Below are 18,175 nucleotides of genomic sequence, written 5' to 3'. Positions count from 1 at the left end.
GTTTCACCGGGCTGCATGCCAGAATGTCCTGAATAATTCTGTGAAACTCCAATGCGAGGTGACAAAATAACTTGTAGGTACTGTTTGATATCATGACAGTTCGAACTGAGCGAAATCAAACTGAACTAAGTAAAGTTGAATTTTACAGATAATATTGTACCTCCAAATTTTTTAATTAAAGGAAAAATGGAAATTTTTTACACCTCCGGCAGGAATCGAACCTGCGACCATTGGAACACCGGTCCAATCGCTTCTGCCAACTGAGCCACAGAGGCACAGGGCGGACACGCTATACATAAAAAATCACTTGCGTTTCTATGTGTGAACGGCACGTCTGTACACGCGACATGCGTCATTGTGTGAGTAAGTTGCTTAAAAACAGTACTGAGCGGTCGGCAAAAGGTCGTCAATCTGCTGTCGCGGGGCGAGGTAATTCGTATCGGGGCGGGGCGGTGCGTGGCCGTTCTGTATGATAATACTTATACTATTACTTATTCTGTGACGGAGGCCTACATAGCAACATCTACCTGTAAGAATGGAGTCTCAAGTTATATTGAGAATTCGCCAGTAACAATGTGCTAACCCTTCTAAACTATTTTTTTATGAAGCAGAAACGCCATACATTTAATTTTTCCTTCAATTTAAAAATTTAGAGTAACGCTCAGACGTTTCTGCTTCATAAAAAATAATATTGTACCTACCCGATACCCATTATGTTAGAAAAATTGTCTGAATTTAGGGTCACATTTATAGTCATTTGGCTTTTAAGTTTTTCGGTTATAATACAAAAGACAGGATTAAAAATATATGATAGACCAATAATATTTTTATTCAATCAATTAATAATAATATTATTAGGTTTTTCATATATAGCACAATCGGATTAAGACTAGCTTTGAAATCTCTTCCAAAGTTATGAAATTTGGTATGTATGTTAATATTATATTAAAGGTCTCTTTTTCATGTCCACACTATTTGACATTTGGGGACCTCGAGGAATCGCAGACATATTGGAAAATGTGTACCATCCTGGAGAAATTTGCGTTTTACTCTCAATATACGTTCTCTGTGAAAATATGGTGTAAGGCAACATTAGAAGCTTATCTGTCAAGTCGAGCAAAATAAAACACGCTTTATGACACGCAAACAGGGATCCCTAAAATTTTAGTTGGCAAATTTCATTACTGTCACTATTGTTTAATTATAACGTGTACAAATGTATAGACAAAAATGAAATTCATATTCCCACAAGTTTCCTATTAAGAGAATATCCCCTGAAAGGGTATAAGCGCTAAATCTGGATTCAGCTATTATTTTCTATAACAAGATGTATTTTTTCCGCAAAGATATCTAGGACTTTTTTGTGTAGAACTTAATAAGCTTTGATGTTGCCTTACACCATATTTTCACAGAGAACGTAGATTTAGAGTAAAACGCAAATTTCTCCAGGATAGTACACATTTTCCAAGATGGCTGCGATTCCTCGAGGTCCCCAAATGTCAAATAGTGTGGACATGAAAAAGAGACCTTTAATTAACATACAAACCAAATTTCATAACTTTGGAAGAGATTTCGAGGTTAGTCTTAATCCGATTGTGCTAGTATTTAATTATACCTATGTATGTGAAATGTCCAGTTTCTCCATAACGTGACAACAGTCATTTTGACTACGTAGCCACGCGGGAGACTGTACCTAATACTTATACTGAGTGAATGTCTATAGGTTTGGGGTTCCAGTACCATGCACACTAAAAATTAGCCATACGAAATAACAATAAAACAGATAAAAATCAGTTATAAGCGGATTTATTAGATTCTTATTCTAGATAAAGAATCTGTTATTTAATTGCACCTGTCGATAAAGTGCAATGGTGGAATAAATGCGTAAGGTTTATTAGCCCCTCGGCTGAGAGCGCAAGTGAAGGCTGTCTAATCGCGTCTGGTCTGGGTGGCCGGCGGCGGGCGCCCCGCGAGCCTCAATGGGTGCGGGCGGCGCCCGAGCTAGTCGCGCCACAAGCCCCGGAGGGGCCACACGTGTCCTCGTTCCCGCCACGCGACTTATGTAACCATCTACACGGTGAGTTTGCCTCTAACCTCCACCAACCCCACGTAACACCGATTAAATCGCGCGTGCGTTCGCGCGATCGCGTAGTGGCTCGATAGCGAATCGCGCGTTCGGCTAACACGTTCGTTGTGCAATAATCGTCAGCTGGAGAGGTGACATAATCGATGCAGTAAGTACCGGTGATCGACGAATGCGAACTGCGAATATTGGCATGCGGCAGGTGCGTTATGTAACGGGATTCGTGCCTGCTCGAGAGAGCTAGCGGCTGGATATGCCGGTCCAGAAACCGATTCTGCAAAAATCTTTCCATTTTTCGATGATTGTATCAATATTCTAATTATCAGCATATCAGCGTGTAAAATATAAACAAAACTATTTTTAAAATAAAATATGCCGTATTTTGCCAAAAACAGCTTTATTTAGTTCCTAGATCCAAAGTAGCACCAGCTACACTGGTCTATTCAAAAACGTGTAATGAGGGACGGAAGGCAAAAAGGTTCACATGCACTGTCTAATTGGGAGGTCGAATGCGAAGAATTCTGCCCGCTCGTGGAAGGTTCTGGCAGAGTTCCGGTTTTTTATTAAGATAATTTGTACTTTTCGAAGACGACTTATAAATGATGAGTATATGTACCTACCTAATAAAAAATAGGGAACCTACGTAGATTGCGCCATGAGTATCTATAGGCTGTTTTGTTATTTACAAATCGATACTACGATACTACCTAGTACCTACCTTATAATTTACCTAATATACGATCGAAAATACACCTCCAATAACAGTTTTAGGGTTCCGTACCTCAAAAGGAAAAACGGAACCCTTATAGGATCACTCGTGCGTCTGTCTGTCTGTCCGTTTGTCACAGCCTATTTTCTCCGAAACTACTGGACCCATTAAGTTGAAATTTGGTATACATACGTAAGTTTGTGACCCAAAGACGGACATGTAACATAAACAAATGAATTTTAAACACGGGGGCCACTTTTGGGGTGTAAATGAGAAAATTAAAAAATAAAGTTTTTCTAACGATATCGTGTTACATATCCAATAAAAGAGCTCATTGTAAGAATCTCAAATATATTTTTTTTATAATTTTAAGATAAATAGTTCAGAAGTCATTCAAGAAAATAGGCAAAAAATTACCATTCCCCCCCTTTATCTCCGAAACTACTGGGTCAAAAATTTTGAAAAAAATGCACTAAATATATCTTTACCTATAGATCACCGGAAAACCTATTAGAAATGTGCAGTCAAGCGTGAGTCGGACTTAATTACTTAGTTTTTGATCCGACCCCTACGGGTTTTTTAAAGACATTTCACATAAAAAATACATTGTTTAAATTGTGTAATGTACGGATCCCTTGGAACGCGAGTCCGACTCGCACTTGGCCGGTTTTTATTTATGGTAGGCCTGTGTGATTGGTACGTTAAATTACTTGCTGATCTTTTGTTAAATAAATCAGAACGGAACTCAGCTCCGCTATTGAACATATAACTACCAGTATAGTTTAGTTATTCCCGCCTTACTTGACCTAAATCTTACGAGATTTCCCGCAAATATCTAGCTAGGCAAAATTGTCCATGTTCTTGTATAGCTTGATACAATCTTGACTCGAGCTTGAAGCCTTGATCTATGAGTGAAATACTTACTTGAAAGTCCTGTAGTTATAGTTACTTAATAAAAAAATAACATTATAGGACAAAAAACAAAATAATAGTTGGTACCTGTTTTACAAATAATATGTTTTGTATGGTACATTTTTAGTACGTTCATGGGGAGACTTAGGACAGTTGGACAAAAAATCTGACGAGGAAAATAACCATTTATCATGATACTGTTAGTGACAGAAAAGCGACGTCGCTTTATCTATATACTTTTGAGAAGCTACCTAGAGTCCGTTCGTTTAAGAAATAGAGCTCTCGATACCTACAGCTGGGCCTGGCTATGACGGGGTTTATGAAATGGAACATGTTTTGATGGAACAAGTCGCGTTCTTTGATGGGCCTTGTGTAGTGATATTTTTATCAAACATTACATATGCAAGCTTCAGTAGGTGACTTTGAAATTAATTATTAGAAATGTTGATGGAAAATGGGTACCTAATTAGGGCCATATAATAAAAACCTAACATATCTATCTAAAAGTACCAATCATAATAATGACGAAGCCTGTCGCGGATATCATCATTGGTATTTTTGGGACGAAGCATGTTGCTGATTTGCATTTGTAGCCACCTGACGAAGCCTGCGTTGCGGATTTTTTTACATGTAACTATATTATTTTTTAAGATTTTCTCAAAAAAAAAAACATAATAATAGCCACCACATTGTCACATAGAAACTACACTACTCCGTTACTTTTTCGGGGACAGAACCAAAACAATGAAAAGATTTTTATGTACGATATTCACCCCATCAATTTATTCTGCTAATGAACTCCTAAATTTACCAACTACGTGTATAATCATATTTAGGGGTTCGTAACAATGGCGGTCTCCGGGTCCATGACGGTGTTAATGACGAGTCGCGCCTATTCATTTCATATATTATTTACATTGTCCTAGTCATCATGGAGAACAACACGAACGAATTAGGAAACTTAAAGCCAACTAATTTAAAAGTTTAACCCTCCTATTCATAAAACTTTACGGGCCTGATTTAGTTCAATTATGTTTCATCCCTTTCTTACAAATACACAAGTCAAAATGACAGATAAAGACAAACGATTCATAGCTAAGTAATTCAGCCCAGTAACGCGTTTATGAATAACGCCATTAGTCTGTAAAAATTACCCCTGGAAATTAGGACTGGGTTGCCGTTACTTTACGTTTTATGGAAGCATTTCCGGCAACATATAAAACGCGCGAACCTTGCGCCAACATTGTCGCTCGGCGGCTATGGGCCCATAAAACTAGCAATTACACGATTAGAAGTGATTAACGCAAGAAATTCATTACAAGCTTCGTTTTCTTAAGTGATCGTATTCAATCTGATGACAATTACCTACATTAGACATCAATGATAGACCTTCAATAGGTACAAAGATTTTAACTTACAACCTATTTTGTACTTTGTCACAGTGACAATAGCATGTAGTCTCTACCTCTAGCGAAGTTCATATTGGTTGTCACTGTGACAAGGTACGAAATGGGACGGAAATTAAATTATTTGACTGCACATACCTACGAGCCCCGATGCAAATTAGTTCGTCTTGTTCCACACAACAATTTTGTTTATTTTAATAAATTTTACACATGAAGATAAAATGACCCAGTAATGGGAACCGTAATACTAATGTTTAATCTACTTTATTTTGATCGTATAATAAAATTGCATGAGACTCTTATTGTTAAATAAATGTACTTTTCAAAAACGTTCTCCAAATCATATTGTCCTCTCCTATAGCACTGCTGCATGCATGGACTCGAAACAAAATTGTCAGTACATTGGTAGAGCCGTGTTGCTTTCCCTAGCGATAGCCCTTTTCACATCTGTTATATTCCTCCCCGTCAAATAAAAAATAAAAAATCGTTATTTTTTTCTTTTAGTACAAACGGTATTTCTTGTATTTGGATTTAGTTATTGGAGAATATTACCATATAAAATTAAACTACATTAGCATTAAATGTTAGTGATTTTTTAACTTAAACATTATTTTTGTACAAACGCGAGAACCTCAAGAAATGGTCTGACTAGACGAAAACATATGCATCGGAGCTCGTATGTACTATTGCAAAGAAAATAATGTTTAAGAATTCTTAAAACATAATTTATGTTTGCATTTTTTTTTAATATTTATTGATGGTCTAAGCAAGCTGATCATAGCGATAGCGACTTGTTTAGCGAAGTTCCTACGCCAAAAAGATCTCAATGTGTTTATTATTCATCTGTGATAGGATATTGTATTAGGTAGTAAACGTTTAGTTTCAGAATGAAAAAGTGACATGGTTAATTCGCATGAAGACAATTATTTAGTCTTAAATTATCTTTTATTATAATTCGTCTCGTAAAAGTGTCTAAGTCATCAATGTAGCTAGAGTATATAAGAATATGACGTCCTCTGGGGGAAGCTCGAGGACGCGGGTGTCCCCGCCGAGCTCATAAGCATTTGTTGTACTGGTACCAACATCAAACAAATAATTTTAAATGGGCCAACTCGTTGTCTGACCTGTATGGACTTGAATGCGGGGTAAGGCAGGGGGGTCTTACTTCTCCTACGCTCTTTAACATTTACGTAAATCAGCTGATCGAGGAACTCAGCAGCAATGTTGGATGTCATGTGGATGGAGTTTGTTTTCATAACATAAGCTACGCAGACGACATGGTGCTGTTGGGGCCCACGATCGGAGTTTTGCGTAAAATAATACCTATGCTATGACGACTATCGGCAATCGTTCACTGTCGTAGCCTTAGATACTTTGGTCACGTTACGCGCAGGGAAGACGACGCCATGGAGAGGCTTGTTGTCTAGGGCAGAGTGGATGGCACAAGACCCAGATTGTGGCCCTCAATGCGATGGACCGACCAAGTCAAAGCTCTCAGCGGGTCACCTTTAAATCTGTGCGTGCGAAATGCAATCAATAGAGAAGCATGGCGGGAAACAACAAAAAAAGCCGTACAACGACCTCAATGACCACGACTGCTCTGACGAGAGTATCCGACTGAGAAGAAGAATGCTGAAAAGCATGGGTTCAATACAACTTCAAAAAGAGTGAGCTCTTGGTATTTAAAGGAAAAAATAAACCGTCAGCAGCTGTTCCTCCAGTAAACCTCAATGACTCGCCATTGCAGAGAGTCTTGCAATTTAAATACCTTGGGCACATTGTAAATGAGGAGTTAGAGGATGATGGCGGCATCGAAAGAGAACGAAGGGCATTATCTGTGAGAGGGAACATGCTGGTTCGCAGATTTGCTGGCTGTACCTAAAGTACCTACACTTGATGTCAAGGTCACGCTTTTTAAGGCATACTGCCAAACTTTCTACACCAGCATTCTGTGGACCAACTATACCCATAACCTGTTCCGTGCGATGGTGGGGCTTCCTCGATGCTGCAGCGCGTCAGGCATGTTTGCCGACGCGCACACCGATGACTTTCATGCGCAATTTAAAGTCGCGTCACTCATCAGGCGGGTTAGGGGAAGCCCCAACAGTCTCCTGCATGTCGTGGCCGGGAGGTAGGACAGCGGCTTGCTGCTCCGAGTGTGCGTGCCTCGGTGAAACGCGCGCCACCGCCACGGCTGTTATGCTGGGCACTTAGTTTAGGTATTTACCTTTGTTATTAATACTAACTAATTTTAGTTTGGTATCTTAGTTTTTAGTATTAATAATTTTTGTTTAAGTACTAACAATGCTATGGACCTATAAGTTGTCTGAAAATAAACGCATTTTCTAGCTAGATCCAGTATTATATATTCTCTACATATCAATACGATATGTGAAATACGAACGGTTGTTTTCTGTGTGAGGGTAAAACTGTCCAGCTTTGCGAACGTGTTTCTGAATAACATGGATCTGAATATTTAAATATTTGACATTGATTGATAGGTTTTTATTTAGTTCTGACATGGATTTTTTATCCACTTCGTGACTCATAAGAACAAAGTTCCGTATCTCTTTAATTCCAGATTTTCTCTCACAGTAGCACAGCTCCGCTTCAACCCTGCAACTTGCTCGCCCTGTCCCTGTATACACTTAAAATTTAATTTACCTGACAATTTCTTAAAAAATACCCACACAAATTGTATCATTCGATTGAAAATAATAGTAGATTTTGTATGATACCATAGTTTTAAGAAATTGTCAGGTAAATCCAATTAGGTATATCTTATGACAATTATATTGACATTATGTATGTATGTATGTATGTATGTAAACACTTTATTGCACATAAGACAGGTTAAGGTATTATCTTACGGTAAAAAAAAACCAATTTAAGTTTTGTCCCTATTCACCCCAGCTATCCTTATTCATCGCGGTTGACAGTAATTGTGAATTACTGTTTATTAGACTTATTACTGTGTACAATTCTGAAAAAGGTTTTTTACCTATCATTTTGCAAGGTGAAAGGCACCCTAAACCGACGAGCGTGTATGAAGAATGTTATGAAAGTGAAGGAAGCGAAAGAGGTATGTCAGGATCGTAGCAAGTGGAAATCCGTGGTCTCTGCCTACCCCTCCGGGAAATAGGCGTGATTATATGTATGTATGTATGTGCGAGGTGTGTATGGTTCACTAAATACTACCAACTACTTTACATTTACAAAGTACAAGATCCCCTTCCTTAATCTAACCTAAGCTTTGTGATTTTCTTTAGTATTATAAATTGATAAAGCAGATAGGGTAGGTATATAAAGTAACTGACTTCACTCACTATACCTACCCTAAAATATAATATATATACAATTTATTAAAACAGACAATGCTATTATACCTTTCTGCAAGAACTCGCAATCAATCATCCCGGTCTTTGTTTCTTAGAAGAATCCGCCTTACTGAAAAAAAGTGTGATAAATAAACAAATATTCCTATATCTTGAGAAATATGTATAAGGCTATATAAATATAAATTGATCCGTATCGTGTTACCTTCAATACCTTCATTTTATAGGTTCCGAAATAATATGGCATGGATTGATTGCCTAGGGCTAATATACACTGTAGTGTTTTGTTGTATTCGTTTAAGGTTTTCTTATATTGTTTAAGTTGAAAATCCAATTCACTTATCAGGTATGTGTTTAGTTTATTCTGGGTTTCAAAATGTCAAAATCGTATAGGTATTTACTTTGTAGGTTTTCTTTTAGTTTCAAATAACCAATTTTAATCAAAAACCATAACCATACTGGAGGTTCAATATCTCAAAAAAATAACAAGAGAAAAAAAATGTACCTAAGAATTTTGCAACCTCATTTTTAGAATAGCGCGGGATCGTCCTATATAATCTAGGTATCGATTGTAATATATACTCGATGTTTGCCAAACTGTCGATGTCGTTTATTTCCAAGAAGAATAAAATACCGAGCAAGTGACGTCGTTCCGTGATAAGACGTAATTTATTGCATGTATTCTGTAATGGGTGGTCCGAAAATAAATTCCCTCACACGGTCATAACAGTATAAGAAACATAACTATCGGTGTCCAAGGCCGACCGATTAAGCCGACTAGTTTTTGCTTATGATAAACTGGATCCGAGAGCGTGTGAATACGGCGTGGCAAACCTTAATTGTAGGAACTTAACTTTAGAGAGGGTCCGTAGATGGAATGGCAAAATAGAATTTCTACCTATACCTATAGTTTCGAATGTTATAGACATTTTACCAATATTAAAGTATCATTAGACAGTTCTTAAAAGGAACTGCAGATGGGTTGTGGGTTGTTTTATTTTATTATGCATTAAATAATATTGTGGCACGTTAAGTTCGTTGTGCTTCAAGTCACAATTAAGTTAAGGCAGTTGCATTTGTTCTGTTGAAATAAACCTAAAAAGTATAGCTTGTATTTAAAAGCAGTGTATAGGTTAAACCTTAAACTTTAGCGTAAAAATAGCTAAAACTAAAATAAAATTACAAAACACCAAAACTCACTATTTCCTTGTTTAAACGAGGTTTCTGCCAGATTACGGATTCTGTGTATATACCTATTTATTTTATTGGCTGTGAAAAGAATACGCTCAAAGACGAAATGGAATTTTGATTTAATAATTCCCCGCAATCAACTTTTTTGTTCGTCATTCGCTGTTGTGTTTTCATTTTAATTTGACGCCCTTTCATCGAATTACGGCGTTGAGAAGGCAGTGAAAATGCGAGATATATTCTGGGTTCCATTATAAATTGATTTTATATTAAAGTTTCGGGGGAGAGGGAAAGATAACTTATTCCGTTTCGATCATCATATCCATTTCGTCTATTATTCAATTACTTGATATTCAGATAGGCTGTTTACTTTGATGTTTAAAATGTGACACAGTATGTATGTTTGACTTACACTAATAGTTTAAGATCAATAAAGCTTTAAAATTTAGCAACAAATAGTTGTTAACAATTATTTACATTAAACTTGTAGAGTAAGTTTCCCAAGTTGATTAAGATTTAGATTTAGATTTATTTATTTCAGGATAAAAATTACACTATAAATTTGCATCAATGTCAAAATTATGCTTATCTTCTTATCATGATCTTCAAACATTACATACTAAAAAATACAAAATAAATTAAAATAATTTTCTCTCCCAATAAGGATCGTCATATAAGTATGTATAAACAAAAACATGTCAAAAATAGATGTCAATCTTAGCAATTTAGAATCATCATTAAATGTCAAACAAAATAAAATATCACAAAAGAAGTAAATGTCATTTATAAAATACAATAAATCATTTGAATCATAAATAAAATTACATATATCATTACAAATTCAATTCCATGAAGTCACTTATAGAGTACAGAGGGTTATCCAACAAAAGGTTTCTCAATTTGCGCTTAAATGCTTCGTCACACGGCTCATTTTTTAGGTCAGCAGGTAGTTGTTCGTAGTAAGTTGTCTCACCATCCTGTATTGGCATTCCCATTTAAAACAGAAACTTAATGGCAGCATCATTCATTTGTCACATCGTTTATGAACCGTTCCGGTGAGTGACGCGGCCCGATGCTCGATACACCCGTTTCAAATAGGTATTTGCCAGCTGCCGGCTGTCGGGATGGCAGTAATATCGGGTGAGACAAGTCTTTTGTATACGAAATGCGAGCAGATGACATATTCAGACTAGGAATGATTTATTATTTTATCAAGAAGGCCTTCGGTGACTTAAGTAAATGTAGGTCAGCGACGTTAATATTTAGTAGTAGTAGTAAACACTTTATTGTTCACAACACAGGTTTACAAAAACAAATAACAGTAATGGAAGTACAAAGGCGAACATCCCTATAAGGGATCTCTTCCAGCTAAACTTCGAGTAGATGAGTGGAAAACTCTAGTCAGGTCAGATAGACAGCTTCTTGCAATTAAGAATTGAAGTGTCTGCAATAGTTTACATAATACTGTTGACTAAAAATAGCCCAAAGGCCATAACGTGGGTAACAGTCTGGTAAGGCTAAACGGTAATACGAACGCTCCCATTCTATGGAGAATCTATGGCTTTCCATTTAATTTTAACATGCCTTTAACATTAATGTTCTGTGATAAAAATGGAATTAAGCCGCAAAATCCTTCAGAGCGATAATTTTTACGAACTCCCTGCAAAAGCTCGCTTTTTGTGCGGAAAATATTATGGTAACTATAAAAAATTACAAAGCTGAGTTCTTATCATATGATCATACCTTTTTACTAGGAGATAGTTGTTGCTTATGTCCACTGGGATTTATTTTACATACCTACCCTTTACGTGCCTCTACAGGACTCTTTGTATTTGTTAGTTTTGAAGGCGGCCATTATGTGCCATTATAATTTTTTATAACAAAACCAGCAAGTTTGCTGGACTATATATAGCATACAGGATTTTCAGACAGCAACTGCCAAATAGGCGAATCAAATTACTTAGATCCAAAAACAGCGTTTTGAGGAATTATGTCCCAGCAAGCTGGAAATTGTTTTAATACTTTCATTTGGTCCTAAATGCGAGTAATAGGAGTTTCAGGGGAGCTGGGAGACCATCCCAGGAGGTGTGCATAAATTTTGGGAGGTTTAGAAAATCTAGTTTGAATGGCCTAAAACTTTATATTGATAGAAAATGCTGACAGAGTAGAAACATGTAGTAGGTAGTTTATATTCAAAAATACCTTATAGACCGAAGCGGCTGACACTTACAAGTATGGTTTTAAATATCTTTATAAAGTAAAAATAATAACTTTCATTTTATATAATTATTTAGAAAATAAAACAAAGTAGCGAATAAATGGTTATGTAGCATAATTTTGAAAATCAAATATCCTAAGTACAAAATTCCTAAAAACATGATTATGCAATATAACAGAATAAATACACCCATACTTGTATACTGTGTCTAATTCTTTTAAAAATATACTGTGAACTAAAGGGATAAGTAGGTCAAATTTGGGGTGCATCCCTTCTCTCGAAGCTTAAGCTACTTACCCTAGTCAAGAGCTATGAATTCGGTTCAGTTTCAACAAAATTTCTATGCATAAGTACACAAAATCATCGACAAACAACAAACACTTACATGGACAAATGCGAAGAGGTACTTACTCAGAAATCGCTTACGTGAGAGCGAGTTTTTCAAACCAAAACACGCTGCAGTAAAAAGTAGCCAGAGAACACAGAAAATCTCCTGCTTACTCCGCTAAACTAGTATTTACCTCGGTGAGTTAGTTAAATACGACGTTGTTCAAATGGGAATAGGGTTTACATTTGAAAATATCACAATTCAGATATGAGGTTGTTAAAATGAGAGGGAAACTGTCATTCCCGAAGCCATAACGAGCGTTAAGCTCTCAGCAAATTGGCAGGGCAAGGACGTGACACGCTAGATTGAACGGTTACAATACGAGTAGAACGGCAAACATGCGACGTTTCCTAAGACAATATTAGAAAAGAATCTCTGTTTAACGAGCTGGATGGGATTTGCGTGTTTTAAAAATAGGTCTTGACGAGACAGCATTTACGGTACTAGGGATACCAGCACTACTAATTGCAAAATTTTCTGAGGTCACGAATGTTCTGCCATTTTATTGACGAATTTAATATTAGGAGTATTATTGTGTGAACTAGATCTCTTTCTAATCGATTACCCTAAAATGGGGTGAGTAGGGTTCGCGGGGAGAGTTGGGTTATGAATGGGGAGAGAAGGGATGAAAGGGGGGTGAGATGGAATTTTAAGGCTACTGCTACAAAAATAATGTATTCCAATTTAAAATGGCTATAGCTCCATTTTAAAATACTCATAATAAAAAAAAACGATCCAATAATCTTCCAAAATCACCCTTGTATGAAATCCCATCTCACCCCAATTACGAGGGACTACGGGGTGAGGTGGAATTTCCTGTTTATCGTCAAAGTTATGAAATGGACCTACCCAAAATAAAATAAAAACTAAAATACAAACGTCCGGAACACTTATTATATACACCATTCAGTTTGCATATGTAAAAATAAAATGTTATCGAGGTTTGAATGTCAGTTTTGCGCCTACTCACCCCATTTTACGGTATTGCTAGGATTGTTAGCAATGACGAAATGGCCATGATTAAAATTTAATTTTGAGAAATTTTTCTATGACGATTTTAGGCAAAAGGAACCTCACAGTCAAGTTAGCGGCCAATTAAGGCGAAATTTCATGTTTACGGCAGTAGCGCTTTGTGGACAATAGATATAGGATAGTAAATTTGATTACACTTGGAATAAAGTCCATCATTTATACTATCTAGTATTGTGCAATAAAAATTACATCGACATTACCTGATTAAGCTGTATTATTGAAAAGGTTCAGATTGAAATGTAATCCGACTACAATTTAGAATGCAACTTATACTTTGACTACACACGTTATACATATATTATGCGGTATCTAGATATGTTCTAGTAACGCGTGGCACACACACTAGCGTTCGGGCAGAATCAATCCCTGTCCGAAGAAACCAGAGGCCTGCGGCCACTAAGTGCCCTAATTCCTCCTTGCTTCCAAGTATTCTTTTTATACAGCTACGACGGAAATTACATTCTAATTACATTAATGATTATTGTGTCAAATTATATCATATTCTTTGCAGAAATGATAGTGGGGCACCTATAGTGATTTTTATTTTAGATATGTAGCATTTTTAAAATCAGAATGTTGATGACGTAATAACTAGTTACTAAGTAATAAAACTTTGTTTTTGTCTCGACTGGAAAAGAGTCGAAGGAGTGTAGTGTATTTTTGAATAAATGTGTGTATTATCTATTTGCGCTTTATTCAAACATGTGTTGTGGTTTAAATCTGCAATAAATGCAATCTTTTCAAAGTTTAGAAGAATCAATTCCAATAAAAATATAATGATATAAACCGTAGTAATGGAAGTAGTTACGTAGTAGTGACGTAAGTCTAGGATAAGGATTTCGGGAATTTGGGATTTTGGGAATAAGAGGAAATCTTTTTCTAGCAGGTATGATAACAGATACGTGTCATATCTGAAAAGGCCTTTATTTCCCAGGTGGGTACGGAACGGTACAAACGGCTAAAATATCCTTATTTAAGCAAACATTTGTTTTCTAGAAATATCTGTGTCTATTTTTAAGTATCGCAAATTAAAAAATAATAATTGTAGTAAATATATGGTATAGTTACGCAACCACCCCAGTGACTACTTGTCTTATCGCAAATTTGCAGATATATATACAAAAAGTTACAACCCGGCTTACGGTTCAAAAAAGTTCAGAATTAATTTATACCAAATTTACGTTTATTAAATTTGACTTTATTAAACACCACCACCTATGTAGGTAGTTCGCCTCGAACAGAAGTCTGGACGACTCGTTGCGCGGCGTACCTACTTAGATTTTTTATTTTATTTAGGACAAATTTGGTTAGCAAATATTTTGACAGCGTCGCTATTTTTATTTAGGTAGCCATAAGTCATCGCCGATTTATTTAATCACAAAACATTTAACTCGACTGTAAGGTCGTCTCTTGTCAAATTTTATCTCGAAGTCCGAGAGAACTGTGCGAAGCCACATCACATCAGATATCACAATTATACCTATTAGTCTCTCGACTAGATGCTCGACCAATGGAAATACCTACAGCCCCTATCGACGCTTATGTCGGTCACTATCACTAGACAAGCTACCTCGGTCTATTATTGATTGGCACTGTTTTGTAGCTAAAACCTGAATATCCAACAAACCAAGGTCATCGTGACCTTCGCACTGAGGCCAATATCACGGATTCGATGCATAAAGAATATTAAAATTGATATCTAGGTAGAATTAATTGACAATATTCTATTAATAGTTTTGACAGGCAGTCGAGGTCAAGCTAGACGGAAAAGATTTTAGGGATCAATATAACTTGTACTTTTATATATTTCGGAAAAAATAAAAATAAAAACGCTAAATAATTAATGAAAACATGAAAACTCTACTTTGCTTCTTATACGAGTGGTCAAACTGATGATGATGATCAAGATAGTTCCAGTGTCAAGTTTCGGTCCCGGGATAAAACATTTTAACCATTTCATCACCGAAACGTAACGGAACGTTTCGAATTTTATTGTTTAGAATATGCTAAACTTTTGGATAAAATGTTTCCTAAAGTTAATAAAATAGATATATTCCATAGTATTATGGAACCGGTTCTTTTTTTATTGAATAAATAATCGTGATCACATAATTATACGTTTAATAATAAAAATTACACTGGTCAAATAAACGCGGTACAATTATCATTTTCGACACCAGATGTACTGGCCAACACTCGTTATCTCGAAATGTACCATTAAATTATCCTTAAGGTGGCATAAAACGGGTGGTAGGTGGCCGAAGCAGAATGGCAAAGATCTCACCATTAAAAGGTAATCAACGTAACTGGCTTGCTCCTATCGCTTACAGTGCAGTGCTTAAGGTTAACCAGTTTGTGTTCTCTATCATTTCAGAATGTTGTTATGGATACACGAAATTACACTGGTCAATCTGAGGCGATAGCTTGTAATCTCTGAGTCTGAACAGTATGTGCGCAAGATTAATAGTGCCTTGTTTCTTGCTGAGAAGTGCAGTGATACCTTTTACGAAACAAAACTTAGAAGTGTTGTTTTAAAATAATGCGAATGTTGCAGACTAAGTAATTTATTTACATACAAGATATATACAGTGGTACTACGTAAACGAAATTAATAACTAGCTTAAATCTAAAATAGGCCCTTGAGGCATTGTACCAAGGATGCTGGCGGCATTTCCCCGCTGTATCGCAATGCCGATACGTTGTGCGAGAAAGCCGCCAGCTTATGCAATAGTAATACAAAAAGATGAAATTGTTAAAGAGATTAAAGTAACATATTAGTAATTTATTCTTGTAAGAAATGGGTTCACCGAGTCACACGCGCCCAGGCTAGGCTAAGTGTTTAGTAGGTTTGATTTGGGACATTTTGTACCTAGTCCTATTTACTAAATAAAAGCTAAACCATACCCACTAAGCGTTTTATTCTCGCGCGTCAAAGTTTTGTCGCTGTCACTAGTCTCGCTGGGGACATATGAAAACGCGACATCAAGTAGAACGTTTGAAGATAAATGATAATTAAATTCTGCACTACGGATATGATGGTCGTATTTGCCTACGTGACAGTGTGACAGCGACGGTAGGGAGGATCCGTCTCTTTCAATCGCGTGGAGTGTAAAAGTGACACTTATTTTATCGCGTGGATAAAGCCATCCATTCATAATAAGCCTGCTGTTGCATACTTATTAAAACTTGTAAATCAAACAAAAATGGTGCTACGATTAACAATGTCACAAAAGTTCATTACTTAACCCGTATTACTTATATCACAAAATAACATTCCTATTTCATTAATTTGATTATTTATGTACACATACATAGGTACCTATATCATATGTTATACCTACGACTAGTCTAAATAAAACAACTTATTACCGAGTTATGGACCGTGATTACCTTTTGTATTGTTTTCGAGCTCCCGATATGTTTTCATATACCGGTCAATATAAGTCTAGTGAAACTAACCGTGAATCGTTCAAAACTGTTAAATAAAACAATTCCATTAAATAGGTATTGACAACGCATAGCCGCAACGGTTGAAATTTTTTATAAGTCGTAGAGCTACTAAGAAATGATATTGAAAGGCATTAAAACTCGAGTGTGGGTTTATGAAACGAACGAAGTGAGTTTCATAATAGAATCGCACGAGTGTTTTAATGCCTAATTATGAACAGTTACATACACTGCTTTATCTACACACATATTATAAACTTTCTATGATATATTCACTAACCTCATATTACAGCCGACATTGGGATATAGTGAGTTGCTCTCTGGCGGAATGCGCGGATATGAGGTGGCGTCTCCGAAATATCTTTATCGCACATTTTACACAAAAATTTTTTTTTATTACAAACTAATTAAAAGGAAAAATAAATAAAAGATAAACTGCACGTCAAATTCAGAGACAAACTAGAGTGGGGGTCGATTGCCATATCGTTCAATACCAACTAACGAGCTTTGAGATTTGTCAAAATTGTATGCAATTAACATTTCATTTCGAATAAAACGTCATCTCGACATATTAGAATAGAGAATATTGTCTTCGGTTACCGCGATAGTTACTCATGAAATAAAACTATGAAAACGGATTATATCGCGTATATTGAATTTATAATACATCCCGACGTTTCGAACTCTTTACAGCGTTCGTGGTCAACGGGTGACTGAGGAAAAATTACAAAGTGCAAAAATACCCACATACTAAAATAATGAACAATCATAGACTACAAACTTTAAGGCTGGTTGTACATGCAAAATCGGTTCATAAGGCTAGTTATACACTATAATTATTTTTCAAGTAAAGATATATATATATATACGCGATAAAAACTATGCCGGCTCCAACCCTACACCACGGACCCGAGAAGATTTAATTCCCTCCTAAATTGTAGGAGGGTATCCCAATATGGGACCGGCAACAAACTCGGCGGGACACATCTTTTCAAAACATCAGAATGTCCAGCATCATCCAACACTTAGGTCTCACAGTCTATGTCTCGCTTGCTCCTTTATCAGATGGATTACAGGATCCCAAGCTGGTGGTAGAGAAAAGCCATCTTCCCTATTAAAGTTTGGATATTTCTTAATCTCAATGGCCTCGCGCAGCATTCTGGGTATGTAACGCTTCTCCTTGGCAAGAACCAGAGGCTTATCAAACTTGATTGAGTGATTGGCTTTATCCATGACATGCTCACAGACAGCAGACCTACACACATACACACACCTAGGTCTGCTGTCTGTGAGCATGTCATGGATAAAGCCAATCACTCAATCAAGTTTGATAAGCCTCTGGTTCTTGCCAAGGAGAAGCGTTACATACCCAGAATGCTGCGCGAGGCCATTGAGATTAAGAAATATCCAAACTTTAATAGGGAAGATGGCTTTTCTCTACCACCAGCTTGGGATCC

General features: G+C 36.5%; 1 protein-coding gene and 1 non-coding gene across 8 annotated transcripts in view; one reads left to right on the top strand and one right to left on the bottom strand.

Moving 5' to 3' along the window:
• Nucleotides 1-200: 200 nt before the first annotated feature.
• Trnat-ggu (transfer RNA threonine (anticodon GGU)) lies at nt 201-275 on the bottom strand. Its single transcript has one exon. It is a non-coding gene; the product is annotated as a tRNA-Thr (tRNA).
• A 1,653-nt stretch (nt 276-1,928) lies between these two features.
• LOC134749517 (potassium/sodium hyperpolarization-activated cyclic nucleotide-gated channel 2) overlaps nt 1,929-18,175 on the top strand; it is a 273,523-nt gene continuing 257,276 nt past the window's right edge. For 5 of the 7 annotated variants that reach the window (XM_063684468.1, XM_063684466.1, XM_063684474.1 and 2 more), the window contains exon 1: nt 1,929-2,077. The gene's annotated coding sequence lies outside the window, so the exon portion shown is untranslated. The other 2 variants (XM_063684464.1, XM_063684465.1) reach the window with 2 other exon arrangements.

The sequence above is a fragment of the Cydia strobilella genome, chromosome 18 (genome assembly GCF_947568885.1).
Source record: "Cydia strobilella chromosome 18, ilCydStro3.1, whole genome shotgun sequence".
Taxonomy (NCBI): Eukaryota; Metazoa; Arthropoda; class Insecta; order Lepidoptera; family Tortricidae; genus Cydia; species Cydia strobilella.
The sequence above is the reverse complement of the archived record's forward strand: the minus strand, read 5'-3'. Positions and strand labels throughout refer to the sequence as shown.